The 12,506-nt window shown below is 45.1% G+C and overlaps 1 protein-coding gene across 4 annotated transcripts in view; it reads left to right on the top strand.

Annotated features, from left to right (window-relative positions):
* The window catches only part of LOC122560836 (SPRY domain-containing SOCS box protein 3-like), a 31,155-nt gene that overhangs the window by 8,067 nt on the left and 10,582 nt on the right, over window positions 1-12,506 (top strand). For 2 of the 4 annotated variants that reach the window (XM_043711982.2, XM_043711984.2), the window contains exon 2: window positions 1,334-1,490. The gene's annotated coding sequence lies outside the window, so the exon portion shown is untranslated. The remainder of the gene's footprint in view (window positions 1-1,333; window positions 1,491-12,506) is intronic. The other 2 variants (XM_087997689.1, XM_087997688.1) reach the window with 1 other exon arrangement.

The following is a 12,506-nucleotide window of genomic DNA, read 5'->3' as shown; positions in this document are numbered from 1 at the left end:
CTCAATGGCATTTCAGGTCAACCTACAGATACAGATTTTAGCTGTTCAGGAAGGTAGCTCACCACCACCTTCAATGGCAACTAAGGACTGGAAATTTTGGCCCAGCCAATAATGCCAAGATCTGACAAGTGAACTTAAAACAGGCTGTTTGAAGTCTGGGTATAAAATAAATGGGATTTGTGCACACATGGACATATATCCCAACATGGTAAATAATGGGGCCTAAAAGTTCCAAAGATCTCTAAAATTTATAAAGCTTGAGGGGAAATGCCCATAGCAGACTCTTCCCATTTCACTTTTTTTTCGAACGTGTTAGTTCTGTGAAAACCTGGTAACAGGACTGTAGAACTGTGCTCATAAGCGGATTAAATTACCGTGGGGTGAAGAAATTAATATTTCTGGACCTGAAGTACTGGGATTTAAAAACCCTAAAAAATTACAAAGCAGAGTACATAGCTCCCATCTTCCAGTTGGGAGTTGCTGAAACATGCCACTCTGGATTTGGTACAACCGGTGAGTGGTTTTGGTAATGTACCAGGAGTGGTGCTTTCCATCTCCATTTATAGAATGAGTATCCTTTTTAGAATAAACTTTCATTTTCTTGTGAAAGCAATTTTGCATGCTTATTTTTCAGCAAGCAATCACTAGAATAAAACTAAATCAAGGATGTTGCCAGGACTGGAGAATTTGAGTTCTAAGGATAAGCTGAGACCATTTTTCACTGGAGCAGAGGAGGTTGGGGGTTAACCTCAAGTTTATAAAATCATAAGGGATATAGATCGTGAATAGCAAAAGTCTTTTCATCGGGTAGAGATCAAAACTAAGGGACATATTTTTAAGATTTGAAAGGGATCAGAGGGGCAGTTTTTAAGGGTGGTTCACATATAGAATGAACTGCTAGAGGAAGAGGTAGACTCAGGTACAATTACATCATTTAAAAGACGTTTGGACAGACAAGTGAATAGGGAAGGTTGAGAGGCATATGGGAACCTTGATTGGCAAAAATGATTTTGACAAATCCATGCTGTATGATGGACTCTATAAATGAAATACCAAGCAAGGTTCATGACTGCGATTTGACTTGTCTGGTAATAACATCTGGAGTAAACGAGAACCACCTCAACTTCCTGTTAAGGGTAATGTTGGTTAATATTCATTAAACATGGATCACCTCCCCTTGGTCTTGTCCACATCATCCTCCCCAAATTACTAACCTTTCTACCCACTAGACTTCCTACTCGTTTTAGATACTTCATTTTCCACATCCTGCATTAGTCTGGCTGTTGAAACAACTCTACATCCACTGAATCCCTCATTTTTGTCTCTTTTGCAGGGTAAGCTGCCACACGACAAGGCTGACAGAGCAAAGACCAGTGGTGAGTCGACCAACATTTGTGACCTCGCCCCATAATGAGAAGATCACTTAGAATAGCGAGACAGGACTGAGACCTCATGTGGAGATGCCGAGACCTCCATGTCATAGCAAACAAGTAAGCTTCACTATGCTGCTTTCCCAGTGCCACAAGTGTCATGTTATGGTGCTCAAGCTTGCTACTTCCCCTCTACCTGACACAAATTGAACACTTTTTATTGCAACTTTCCTGAATAGGCACCAGCAGCACCCACAGCCTCCAAATCCTCCTGAAGAGGCCTCTGCACATCTGCATCCACCCCCTTTCCGTTCCAAACCTAACCACCGCAAGGAAGTGTCAAGGATCCCACAAAGGAGGAATCCTACACCCTTTAGCTTTGGCTTTCACCTCCTGGGGGGTTCTCTTTCTAGTCTAGATTCAGGAGCGTGTTCAGGTGAACACATTACTGCAGATCTCTGCAGCTGTTTGGCACTCAAGACTGCTGTAAATCAAGCATCTGTTCAGCCCCAGGCACATGGCCCCTCCATGGTGTTGACCAATTAAAACTTGTGGCTGTACGTTTGCTTGAAGCAACAGGAAGGCTTATCTGACAGGAGTATGCTGGTATCATACCATACTCTCTCCAGAATGGTGTGTCTGGTTGTCTCAATGATTAGATTGGTTGCTTCCATGAAAAACTAGATCTGCGAGGTTTGCACGCTGACCTGGATTCCATCACTTTAAGCACTTGTGCACCACATCAAGGTAAGCAGGATGAGGAATGAAGACTGGATTCCAATATCCCTTCTTTGCCAGGAGGCAGTAGTCCTTACAGGCACCCATACAGAGAAGGAGCCCCAGACAGCCCTCCCAGAAGTCTCCTGTTGGGATGCTTTTATTTTGAGGTGCGAGGTCCTTCAGCTCCACTTAACCTGCAATTTCTGTCCCAACTCTCAAAATTGCAACTAAGGTTGAATTTGCACATGGCCAGGGCATGCTCTCTTAGCCCACGTGGACCCTTTAACTGCAGATGTCCAGGACTGCAAACTGTTCCAAGTCAACAATCTTCACTACAGAGCACCCTGCCTTCATCTCAGCTTAAGATTCCATGATAGCACCTTTTTGTCATGGGAGGGCAAGCATTCAAAAAATCTGAGCCGATGTGAATATATAAACACCACATCTAAAAGTATAAGTGTACTTTTAGATCACATCAAATGTCATTTTAACTGTCGGACCTAACTGTGTGGCTGTCATGTCAGTTTTTAAGATTCCCTACAGTGTGGAAAGAGGCTCTTCGGCCCAAAAAGTCCACACTGACTCTCCAAAGAGTAACCCACCCAGAACCATTTCCCTCTGATTAATGCACCTAACACTATGGACAATTTTGCATGGCCAATTCACCTGACCTGCACATTTTTGGACTGTGGGAGGAAACCGGATCACCTGGAGGAAACTCACACAGACACTGGGAAAATGTGCAAACTCCACACACTGGTCACCCAAGGCTGGAATTGAACTTGGGACGACTGAGGCAACAGTGCTAACCACTGAGCCACCGTTCTGCCATTTCTTGCTTCCCAAGGAGGATGTGATTTTAAAAAAACTGCAAATGCTGGAATCCAAGGTAGACAAGCAGGAGGCTGGAAGAACACTGCAATGTTTTAGGCGTAACCCTTCAGGACTGGAGGGGTGGGGGAGGGTTTAGGGTGGGGGGAGTACAAGAGCAGGTTGGTGAGGTAGGGATAGGTGAACACGGGTAGAGGGTGTGGCCTGGTTGGTGGTTGGGAGGAATGAACCCAGTTGATAGCTGGAAGAAAGGAGGAATGGAAGTGAGGGGAAGGGGAGGGAGTTTATTTAAGACTGGAGAATTATGTTAATTCCTCTAGGCTGTAGGCTCCCAGGTGGAAAGTGAGGTGGTGTTCCTCCAATTTGCAGTCTTGATTCACTGGAAATAGATGAGGCCAAGGATGGTCATGTCGGAAAGGGAGTAGGAAGCGGAATTAGAGTGGGCAGTGACTGAGGTCATAAGACCATAAGACATAGGAGTGGAAGTGAGGCCATTTGGCCCATCGAGTCCACTCCGCCATTTAATCATGGCTGATGGGCATTTCAACTCCACTTACCCGCATTCTCCCTGTAGCCCTTAATTCCTTGTGACATCGAGAATTTATCAATTTCTGCCTTGAAGACATTTAGCGTCCCGGCCTCCACTGCATTCTGCGGCAATGAATTCCACAGGCCAACCACTCTCTGGCTGAAGAAATGTCTCTGCATTTCTGTTCTGAATTGACCCCCTCTAATTCTAAGGCTGTGTCCATGGGTCCTAGTCTCCCCGCCTAACGGAAACAATTTCCTAGCGTCTACCCTTTCCAAGCCATGTATTATCTTGTAAGTTTCTATTAGATCACCCCTTAATCTTCTAAACTCCAATGAATACAATCCCAGGATCCTCAGCCATTCCTCGTATGTTAGACCTACCATTCCAGGGATCATCTGTGTGAATCTCTGCTGGACATGCTCCAGTGCCAGTATGTCCTTCCTGAGGTGTGGGGACCAAAACTGGACACAGTACTCCAAATGGGGCCGAACCAGAGCTTTATAAAGTCTCAGTAGCACAACGGTGCTTTTATATTCCAACCCTCTTGAGATAAATGACAATGTTGCATTTGCTTTCTTAATTGCGGACTCACCCTGCATGTTTACCTTTAGAGAATCCTTGACTAGCACTCCCAGATCCCTTTGTACTTTGGCTTTATGGTCATGTCAGCCCCTGCAGCCCCAGCTGAGATGTTTGGTAAAACATGCCTTGGGTTTTACGTTTGGTCTCCCTGATGTAGAGAAGACCACATTGGGAGATTCATATATTGTAAACTAGGCTGGAGGAGAGAAAAGTGAACCTCTGTCTCACCTAGAAGGACTGTTTGGAGCCCTAGCTGGGGGTGTGGTTTTGAATCTTTTCCACTTGAAGGGGAAGGTACTTGGGGGTTTGTGCTCATATTTAGGCTTGCTTTATTTGAAGCATCTGGACAGTAGCAGGTTTTAGGCATTTTTAACCCTAAAGTTCATAACTGCAGCCAAGACACACAGCACTTTACCTTTTTTGCCCTCTCAGTCTCCTCATTGAATGTCTTGTAATAGGCACAAGTAGGGATCAGGGCCAACAGTGTGGTTACTTTGTGTATGTGTCAGTACATGATCATTTGAGTGCACACTTCTCTGAATATAAAGGTTCATTCTACCAAAGTGTCTTACAGGTGAGTGCACACTTAAGGATGGATGGGTGATGTCCAGTAGTCTAGCATTCAAACTCTACCTCATGCAATATATTTTCCCACCAGAATAATTTGCTAAGGACAGCTGTTCCAGTATAGAATTGGAATGAAATGTACTTAAGCATGATTTAGCTGTCTGAAACTGATAATGACCCTAGAGAGCTGTGCAGAGTGTTCTCTTCATACTAATGAATGAATTATCCTCAAGCAAATTTTCCTTGGCCCATCCAATGTTGAAACCTTGTCTGACGACTACTTCTCCTATAATCTGTCAAAGTGTACAATGTTCAAATTCGAATGAAGTTGCTATCAAAACTTCATAGTTGTTAGCAGAAACACTAATTACACAACAGGAAAGTAAGACTGTTTGCATTTTCCTACTATTGACTGTTTGCTTTTGCAACAAAAAGGACTTTTTTAAACTTGATTTCATCACCCAATTTGTATTTCTTGGATGCTGGTGTGAAATAGGTTATCTGGTTTGTGCTGGACTATGTATTTAATTATGCTGTAATGATGTTCCTCCCAATCAGTCATCTTGTCTTCCTCTGAAGCTGCTCTTCCAGCTCCTTGGCCAAAGTAATATCCCTCCTTGCTCCATTTGTGCAGAATGCAACACTTCATCTGGAGTATACTGAAGACCCTATCACAGCAATCAAAACTAAGCTTGATAGGCCTGTCCTCTGTTCTGATGGTCCTAGTGAAAGCGCTGCATTCTTTCTGCATTCTCCCTCATTGTTTTGTTAAGAGAATCATCTACCATATTTAGAAAAGGTAGCCCTAGTCTTCTGAAAGCCATCTATTTGTGACATGTAGTCCTTGGAATGAGGTACAAGCTTGTGGTTAAAAAAAAAAATAGGCATTTTCAGATATGTGGCACAGACAACTTTTTAAGTTGTTAGGTGATGACCAGAGGAGTTACACATTAATCAGGTGGGGCCTGTTCCTGTTAATGAATTACCTCCTATTATAATATGCCATTCAAAGAGACAGTTCTGCAGTACCTCAGACTTGGAAATGACCAATGCTTGGAAAATCCCACTGTCAAAATTGCAGCATTGATCTTTTCATGAGGTGATGAAGGTCATAGTCGTACAGCATAGATACATCCTCTTCAATCCAGCAAGTCCGTTATCATTTCTGCTATATTACTTTTATATCTTAAATCTATGGGTTGAAGACTGGGATATTCTACATGGTCCTCGGTGGACCCTTGGAATGATCCAGTTTTAGAAAAGTTTAAGCTAGAATGGGGTACCCACCTTCCCCTTTAGTGTGAGTCCTGCAGCAGGACCAATCTATTCTGTTACCCTGACATATCCTCAGTCTTCACCTGGAGAAAATTAGTGAGGACATTAGGTTCTGATTCTCCTTCTCCACTTCTTGGATGAGCTTCTATGGCTACTTTCCGCTGAAGGCTGCGATTGTTTTTGTTGGGTCTTTTTCTCCTGCCTCTTTGTCTTCGTCGAACTTGCACAGCAGCAGAAGCACTCACCGTTCCAAAAGGAATGATGCACATCCTATATGAGGGGAGAGTCTGAAACAATACGGGCCGAGTTCTGAAGTGTAACTGGACTCAACTTTAACTCTACTTTCTCCTCACAGATGCTACTAAATTTGAGTTTCTCTAGAAATTTGATTTTAGTTTAGCTTCTGTAATGTGATTTCTGGGCAGTTAGCGTGAGGTGCTGGAAAAGCACAGCAGGTCAGGTAGCATCTGAGCAGCAGGAGTGTGGTGCTGGAAAAGCACAGTTGGATGCTGCCTGACCTGCGACTCCCTGGTCAGATCCATGCCCCTTAACATCCATCCCTCCGAGCACCTTCCTCTGCCACAGCAGGAATTGCAAAACCTGCGCCCTCACCTACCCCCCTCACCTCCGTCCAAGGCCCAAGGAACCTTCTACGTCCATCAAAGCTTCACCTGCACTTCCACACATGTCATTTACTGCATCTGTCGCTCCCGATGCGGTCTCCTCTACATTGGGGAGACCGGACACCTACTTGCAGAGCGCTTCAGGGAACTTCTCCGGGACAATCATACAAATCAACCCTGCTGCCATGTGGTCGAACACTTCAACTCCCTCTCCCACTGTGCCAAGGACATGCAGGTCCTGGGCTGCCTCCAAGGCCACTCCCTCACCATCCGATGCCTGAAGGAAGAACACCTCAGCTTCTGCCTCTGATGCCACCTTACGCCAGCACCATCCTCCTGACCAGTCCCACCTGTCAATCTTCCTTCCCACCTATCTGCTCCACCCTCCTCTCTGACCTACTACCTTCACCCCCACTTCCATCCACCTATTGCACTCTCAGCTACCTTCCCCCAGTCCCACCCCCTCCCATTTATCTCTCTACCCCCGAGGCTCCCAGCCTCACTCTGAAGGGCTTTTGTCCAAAATCTCGATTTTTCCTGCTCCTCTGATGCTGCCTGACCTGTGCTTTTCAAGCATTACTCTAATCTTGACTCTAATCTCTAGCATCTGCAGAACCCACTTTCACCTGCTGTACTTTTCCAACACCACTCTCTCGATTCTGATCCCTAGCATCTGCAGTCTTCACTTTCTACTACTGGGCAGTTATACCAAACAAATGAGGTTTTATCATAGACTGCAATACACTGGCTTCAAATACTCTAAATATACAGTACACAAGCCATGTTGGTCTAACATTGGGATGCCCCAATTCACCCAAGCAATAACATTGACTACAAGAGCCCATGCTCTTCCTTGTAAGTGTTCACTGAGGATTTCTTTATTCATTCCCAGGATGAGGGCATCACTGGTTAGGCCAGCATTTATTGCCAATCCCAGAGGGCAGTTACGAGTAAACCACAATGCTATAGTTCTGGAGTCACACATAGGCCAGACCAGGTAAGGATGGCAGTTTCTGACCATAAGAAATAGAAGCAGAAATTAGAACATTCAGCCCATCAAGCCTGCTCTGCCATTCAATCAGGCTAATAGGTTTCTCAACTCTATTCTCCCACTTTCTCCCGTAACCCTTGATTTCCCTTTACAATCAAGAACCTATCTAACTCTGTCTTAAATACATTCAATGACCTGGCCTTCATCTCCTTCTGTGGCAGTGAATTCCATAGATTCACCACTCTCTGGCTGAAGCTTCTCCTTGAAATCATATTCCACCATCTGCCATGGCAAGATTCAAGCCTGTATCCCCAGAACATTACCTGGTTCTCTCGATGACAAGGCCATTGCCTTCCAGCTTTTGAGGGCTTGTCTCTCTATAGACTCTTCAAAATATGCTTGAGAATCAGTGATTCCAAGTAAGACTTGAGCAGAAGTGATCACTGGCAAACTTCTGAAATGCAAGAATTAAATGGTCATGATTATTAGTGTGCCCAAGATTTATTGTGTACACTATTTGTTAATCCATGAGCTGCACATGTGCCATCACTACATACAGCTGCGTGATTTAAAGGGAATTATCCTTTTGAAGGACCTCTTGTTGCAAACAAACCAACTGTACCCCCACAGGCAAAACAAAATTGCTCTACCTACTGCACTGGCAGCTATTTTCCATCCTCTACCTTGTGCAGAGTGGAAGATGCTATGCTATCCAGCTTCTCCTGAGGATAATATAGCAGGCTGCACCTGAGCTTGAGATCTGCTCCATCTTCAAGTTGCTTTTTTAAAACTGTCACTGTCAATCACTTCAGCTGTCAAGTTCCTTGCATTTCAATCAGCCCTCTTCTATTTGACATTATTTTCCCCCTCAGCCTGTGGCCTACTGCATTTTCATGCACTAACCCCTGCAGTTTCCCAGACTCGAGCCAGGGTGGTAGTGACTACGGCAAACCTGTTCTGCAGTTCCCAAGCCTTCCAGTGTTCTACAGGATTCTGCCTTTTCTTGTTTTGGAGTTGCTCTTTCACAGTCCTTATCCCATTCTCAGACTTGCATTTCTTCTTTTTATTCAACATAGCATGGACTCCCCAACCCCACACTGACTTGAGGATTACCCAGTTCCTGGGCTGGAAGTACATGGATCCCTGAACTCTGATCACAAAGCACTCCGATATGGCCACCATCCTGGACGAGAACAAACCATGCATTTGACGATGTGGCAGCATCCCCAGAGTGGCCATACTTCATCTTTTGCTAGGCTTTCCAACATGGTCGTCATCATTCTCTCTCCAGTCATTGTTTATTCTGCTGTGTGGAACTCTTGAGGTATGCTTTGGCATACTAGTCTGGATAAGGACCCACCCAAGTGGCAATTTAGATGGATCCTTGGCTGCTTTAGTTGAAGCTTGTGCAGTTTGTGGTGATAGCTGGCAAATGCTGGGCATGTGACATTGACAGTCTAGTATAAAATAGCATTGTTACTGCACCATGACCGTTCCCTACTGACAATTTGCTTGGTCTTCTATATGAAGTGAGTCAAGCTGTGATTCTGAAGTTGATGGTCAATTTAAGAACAAAGCTACGTTACTGAGCAGCATGCTAAGTCATCTCAAATTGAATGGGCACTAAGAAAGCAAGCAATAGGACCTGAAGTGGGTGTGTCCTTGCACACAGGGACCGGAAAAAATTGCAATTAAAGGTGGCAGTGAGCTCAAATTATGAAGTGTATTGAGTTGGAGGTTGGCTGAACATCAGTCTCACCACATCTTGGACAAGGCCAACTTCCATGGATAAAGTGTGTGGTGATTGTAGTGCAGTCAGCCAGATGGACCTCATTAGATTGGGTTCCCTGATTGGACAAGGTTAATAATCCCAATCAGTGAACCCAGCTGACAGATTCACTGGCCACTCGGGTGTTTCTTCTTCCTGGTGGTGGAAATTCGAATAAAGATTCGTGCACCTTGTAGAGAAAAAAAAAAATTTTTTCAAATAACCAGGAGTGTTCAGAGGGTGGGTAGGCCACCCTGATGCCAGTCGACAGAGAGCCAGATAGTGGGTAGGCCATTCTGAGCGCTGTCATCCCGAGAAGGGGTGATCAGGATGGGCTGTCCTAGAGGTGGTCAAAAGGTAGCCGAGAGCCAGAAGGCGCGTAGGGGCAGGTTGAGATCCGGAAGATTTGTGGGCTACCCTGCACGCAGTCATCCCAGAGAAGGGGACGGGCTGTCCTAGAGGTGGCCGGAAGGTGTGCCAGGTTAGCCCACTGGCCGGAAGGATGCATTGGGGTGGGTGAGCGCCCAATGGTACGCAGGGGCAGACAGAGAGCCAGAAGGTGGGTAGCCGTCCTCCGCACTGTCAGTCTGGGCAGGTTGCCCCAGAGATGGTCGAAAGAGTGTGTCAGGGCGGACCAAGAACTGGAAGGGGCATGGGGTGGACTGAGAGCTGGAAGGTGGGTAGGGGCGGGCTGCCATAGAGTGGTCGGAAGGTGGGAGGGACGGATGCTTGCTGGGTCTGTATTGTATGCACTGTTTATGTAACTGGATTAGCTTTTTATGTACAAATGTCATTGTCACTGTCTTGTCATATGTGAAACTGGGATTTGGGGTTTGTCCTCATTTCCCTGTAAACTGGTTGAACGGTAGGGTTTGTGGCCTAGCTTTGCTGCTCCTCTCTCTTGTAAAATTGCTGTTCCATACAGCTGTAAATGTTAACTGTTTTTAGTAAAGTGTTTTGTAATTGCTTAATAAAATTAAAAAAAATAACCAGGAGTATTTTACGTTAGAGCCCAGGTGTCTCTGGAAAAGGAACACGTGGTGACCACCAACACCCTTGAGCTATTCAGGGAGAGGTGGGCGCCGCAGGGAGTGGAGTGCATTATTTCCCCCTCCAACTCTTATTTTGATTTGATCCCTGCCCTCCCCTTCACTGTTTGATCACACAACATTGTCCTTTGATGTGAAGGGCATTGCTTGTCACTGGCCACTCGGGTGTTTCCTTTCTTCCTGGTGTTGGAAATTTGAATAAAGATTTGTGCACCTTGTATCTTTCACTGTGTCTCACACCTGTGCGCGCGCGCACACGTGGGTGCTGGGGAAAAAATACGCGCTACCGCAGTTTGGCAGTAGTGTGGGGGTAAAAAGGGGAAAAAAAATAAACAAGAGTGTCAGAGGTTCTGTTTTTTAAAAAAAAATAACCGGGAGTGTTGTAGCTCAGTGGTTAGCATTGCTGCCTCTCAGTACCAGGGGCCAGTGTTCAATCCAAATCTCTGGCGATTGTGGAGTTTGCACATCCTCCCTGTGTCTGTGGGTTTCCTTTGCATGCTCTGGTTTCCTCCCACAATCCAAGAATGTGCAGGTCAGGTGATTTGGTTCTGGAATATGTAGGTTAGGTGCATTAGGGATAGACGTAGAGGAAAAAAGGTAGGAGAATGGGTCTGCGTGGGTTAGTCTATGGAGGATTGGTGCTGACTGTTAGCACCAAATGGCCTGTTTCCACACTGGGATTCTGATTTCTTTCTTTTGAAAAAAAAGGAAGTGTCAGAGATTCTGTTTTCTAAGAACTGCCTGAGAAAGCTGGCTCAGTGTCCAAGACCTGTGTAAAGAAAGGGTGGCTTAGTGACAGGATTCGTGCCTCTGTTTATTTTAGTGGAAACGAGAAATGCATGCTGTTGGGGGGGAAAAGTTCACTCCCCAGTCTGAGCTGGGTGTAAACATTTCTGGTATCATGCCATTATTTGGGAAGCTTGACTTGTTTGATCCTGCCTTCGAAGACTGGGCCCAGAATGTGGAAAGAATATGCTTTTTTTTATGTGGGCAAATGACATTTGAGGCAGAGTAATAAATAATACTCTTGGCAGCGGCTGGTGAACCTGCAGCTTTTTCACTTATTAGGTTAACTTTTCTTGAGGCACCAGATGCTGAAATCTTTCAAGAGTTGACAGATTTAGTTATGAAATGTTTGACCCCAAGCCACATCTAATTCTGAGATGCTATTGGTTTTACTTGGCGATTTGAGAACCAGGGGAATCCGCATCAGGATTTCTGACTAGGTTAAAATGACTGGCAGAGGCACTATGTTGTCTTAACCCTTAATAAGATACTGACCCCCATTTGGTATGTGGGATAATGCAAAATCACCTAGCTGTAGTCCAACTGGACTTCAAACAGGCACTACAACTGGCTTTATCATTGGCAAATATGGTAACTGGTTGGCTGAGTTGCAGGATATTCTGATACTGTCACCTGTCTGAGTTTGGGGGAACACGATTTGGGTGAAGGCAATTGCATAGCCTCATTTGGGATACATCCTGAAGAGAGGGATTCTGGGTCAACCCACAGCAAAACTCCAAAACAAAGCCAAGCCTAACCAAACAGTTAACTTTCTTCAGGATCCGGCTTGGCAAGCGATTGTAATTGCTGCTGGTATGTGGACTTGAGAGCAAAAGAGTCCTACTAGATGTAAATGGAGTAAGAACTCCTAGGCTACTATTCAGGAGAGTGCACATCCTAGAAAGTCCACCTACAGCTGGTTCAGAACAATTTAAATTGGTTCTGATTTGTGTTAAACAATCAAAATTCCGATTAAATGGTCACCCAGTTCTATTGGAGGTTGATACTGGCACAGCTGTATCAGTAATTGCAGAACCAGTCTTTAATTCGCTCTGGGCTCCAAACCTCAAGGTTAACTTTAGTTCTGGTCTCATGAGATACAGCTGGTTCTGTTACCTACTGATGAAAATGCTGTGGCCAAAGCCTGATGGGGTGAATTTGGTTGAGAAATTCACCTTGATTGGCGCAACACTTCTCGATCAAAAAAATGGCTGCTGAGTGAAGTCATAATTACCTGGAAGACTTTCAGGAATATCTTGGGAATATGAAGTGTCAAGGCTATCTTGCATGTTGCCTAGGAAGCAGTGCCATGATTCTGCAAGGCGTACCCAGTGCCATTTACCTTGCATGCAAAAGTAGAGGCCAAAATCAGAAGGCTGGAAAGTAAAGGAATCATCAAACTAGTCCAGTTT

Source organism: Chiloscyllium plagiosum, unplaced genomic scaffold (assembly GCF_037043375.1).
Source record: "Chiloscyllium plagiosum isolate Xiang-an unplaced genomic scaffold, Cpla_swu_hap1 HiC_scaffold_20, whole genome shotgun sequence".
In the NCBI taxonomy this organism is placed as follows: domain Eukaryota; kingdom Metazoa; phylum Chordata; class Chondrichthyes; order Orectolobiformes; family Hemiscylliidae; genus Chiloscyllium; species Chiloscyllium plagiosum.
The sequence above is the reverse complement of the archived record's forward strand: the minus strand, read 5'-3'. Positions and strand labels throughout refer to the sequence as shown.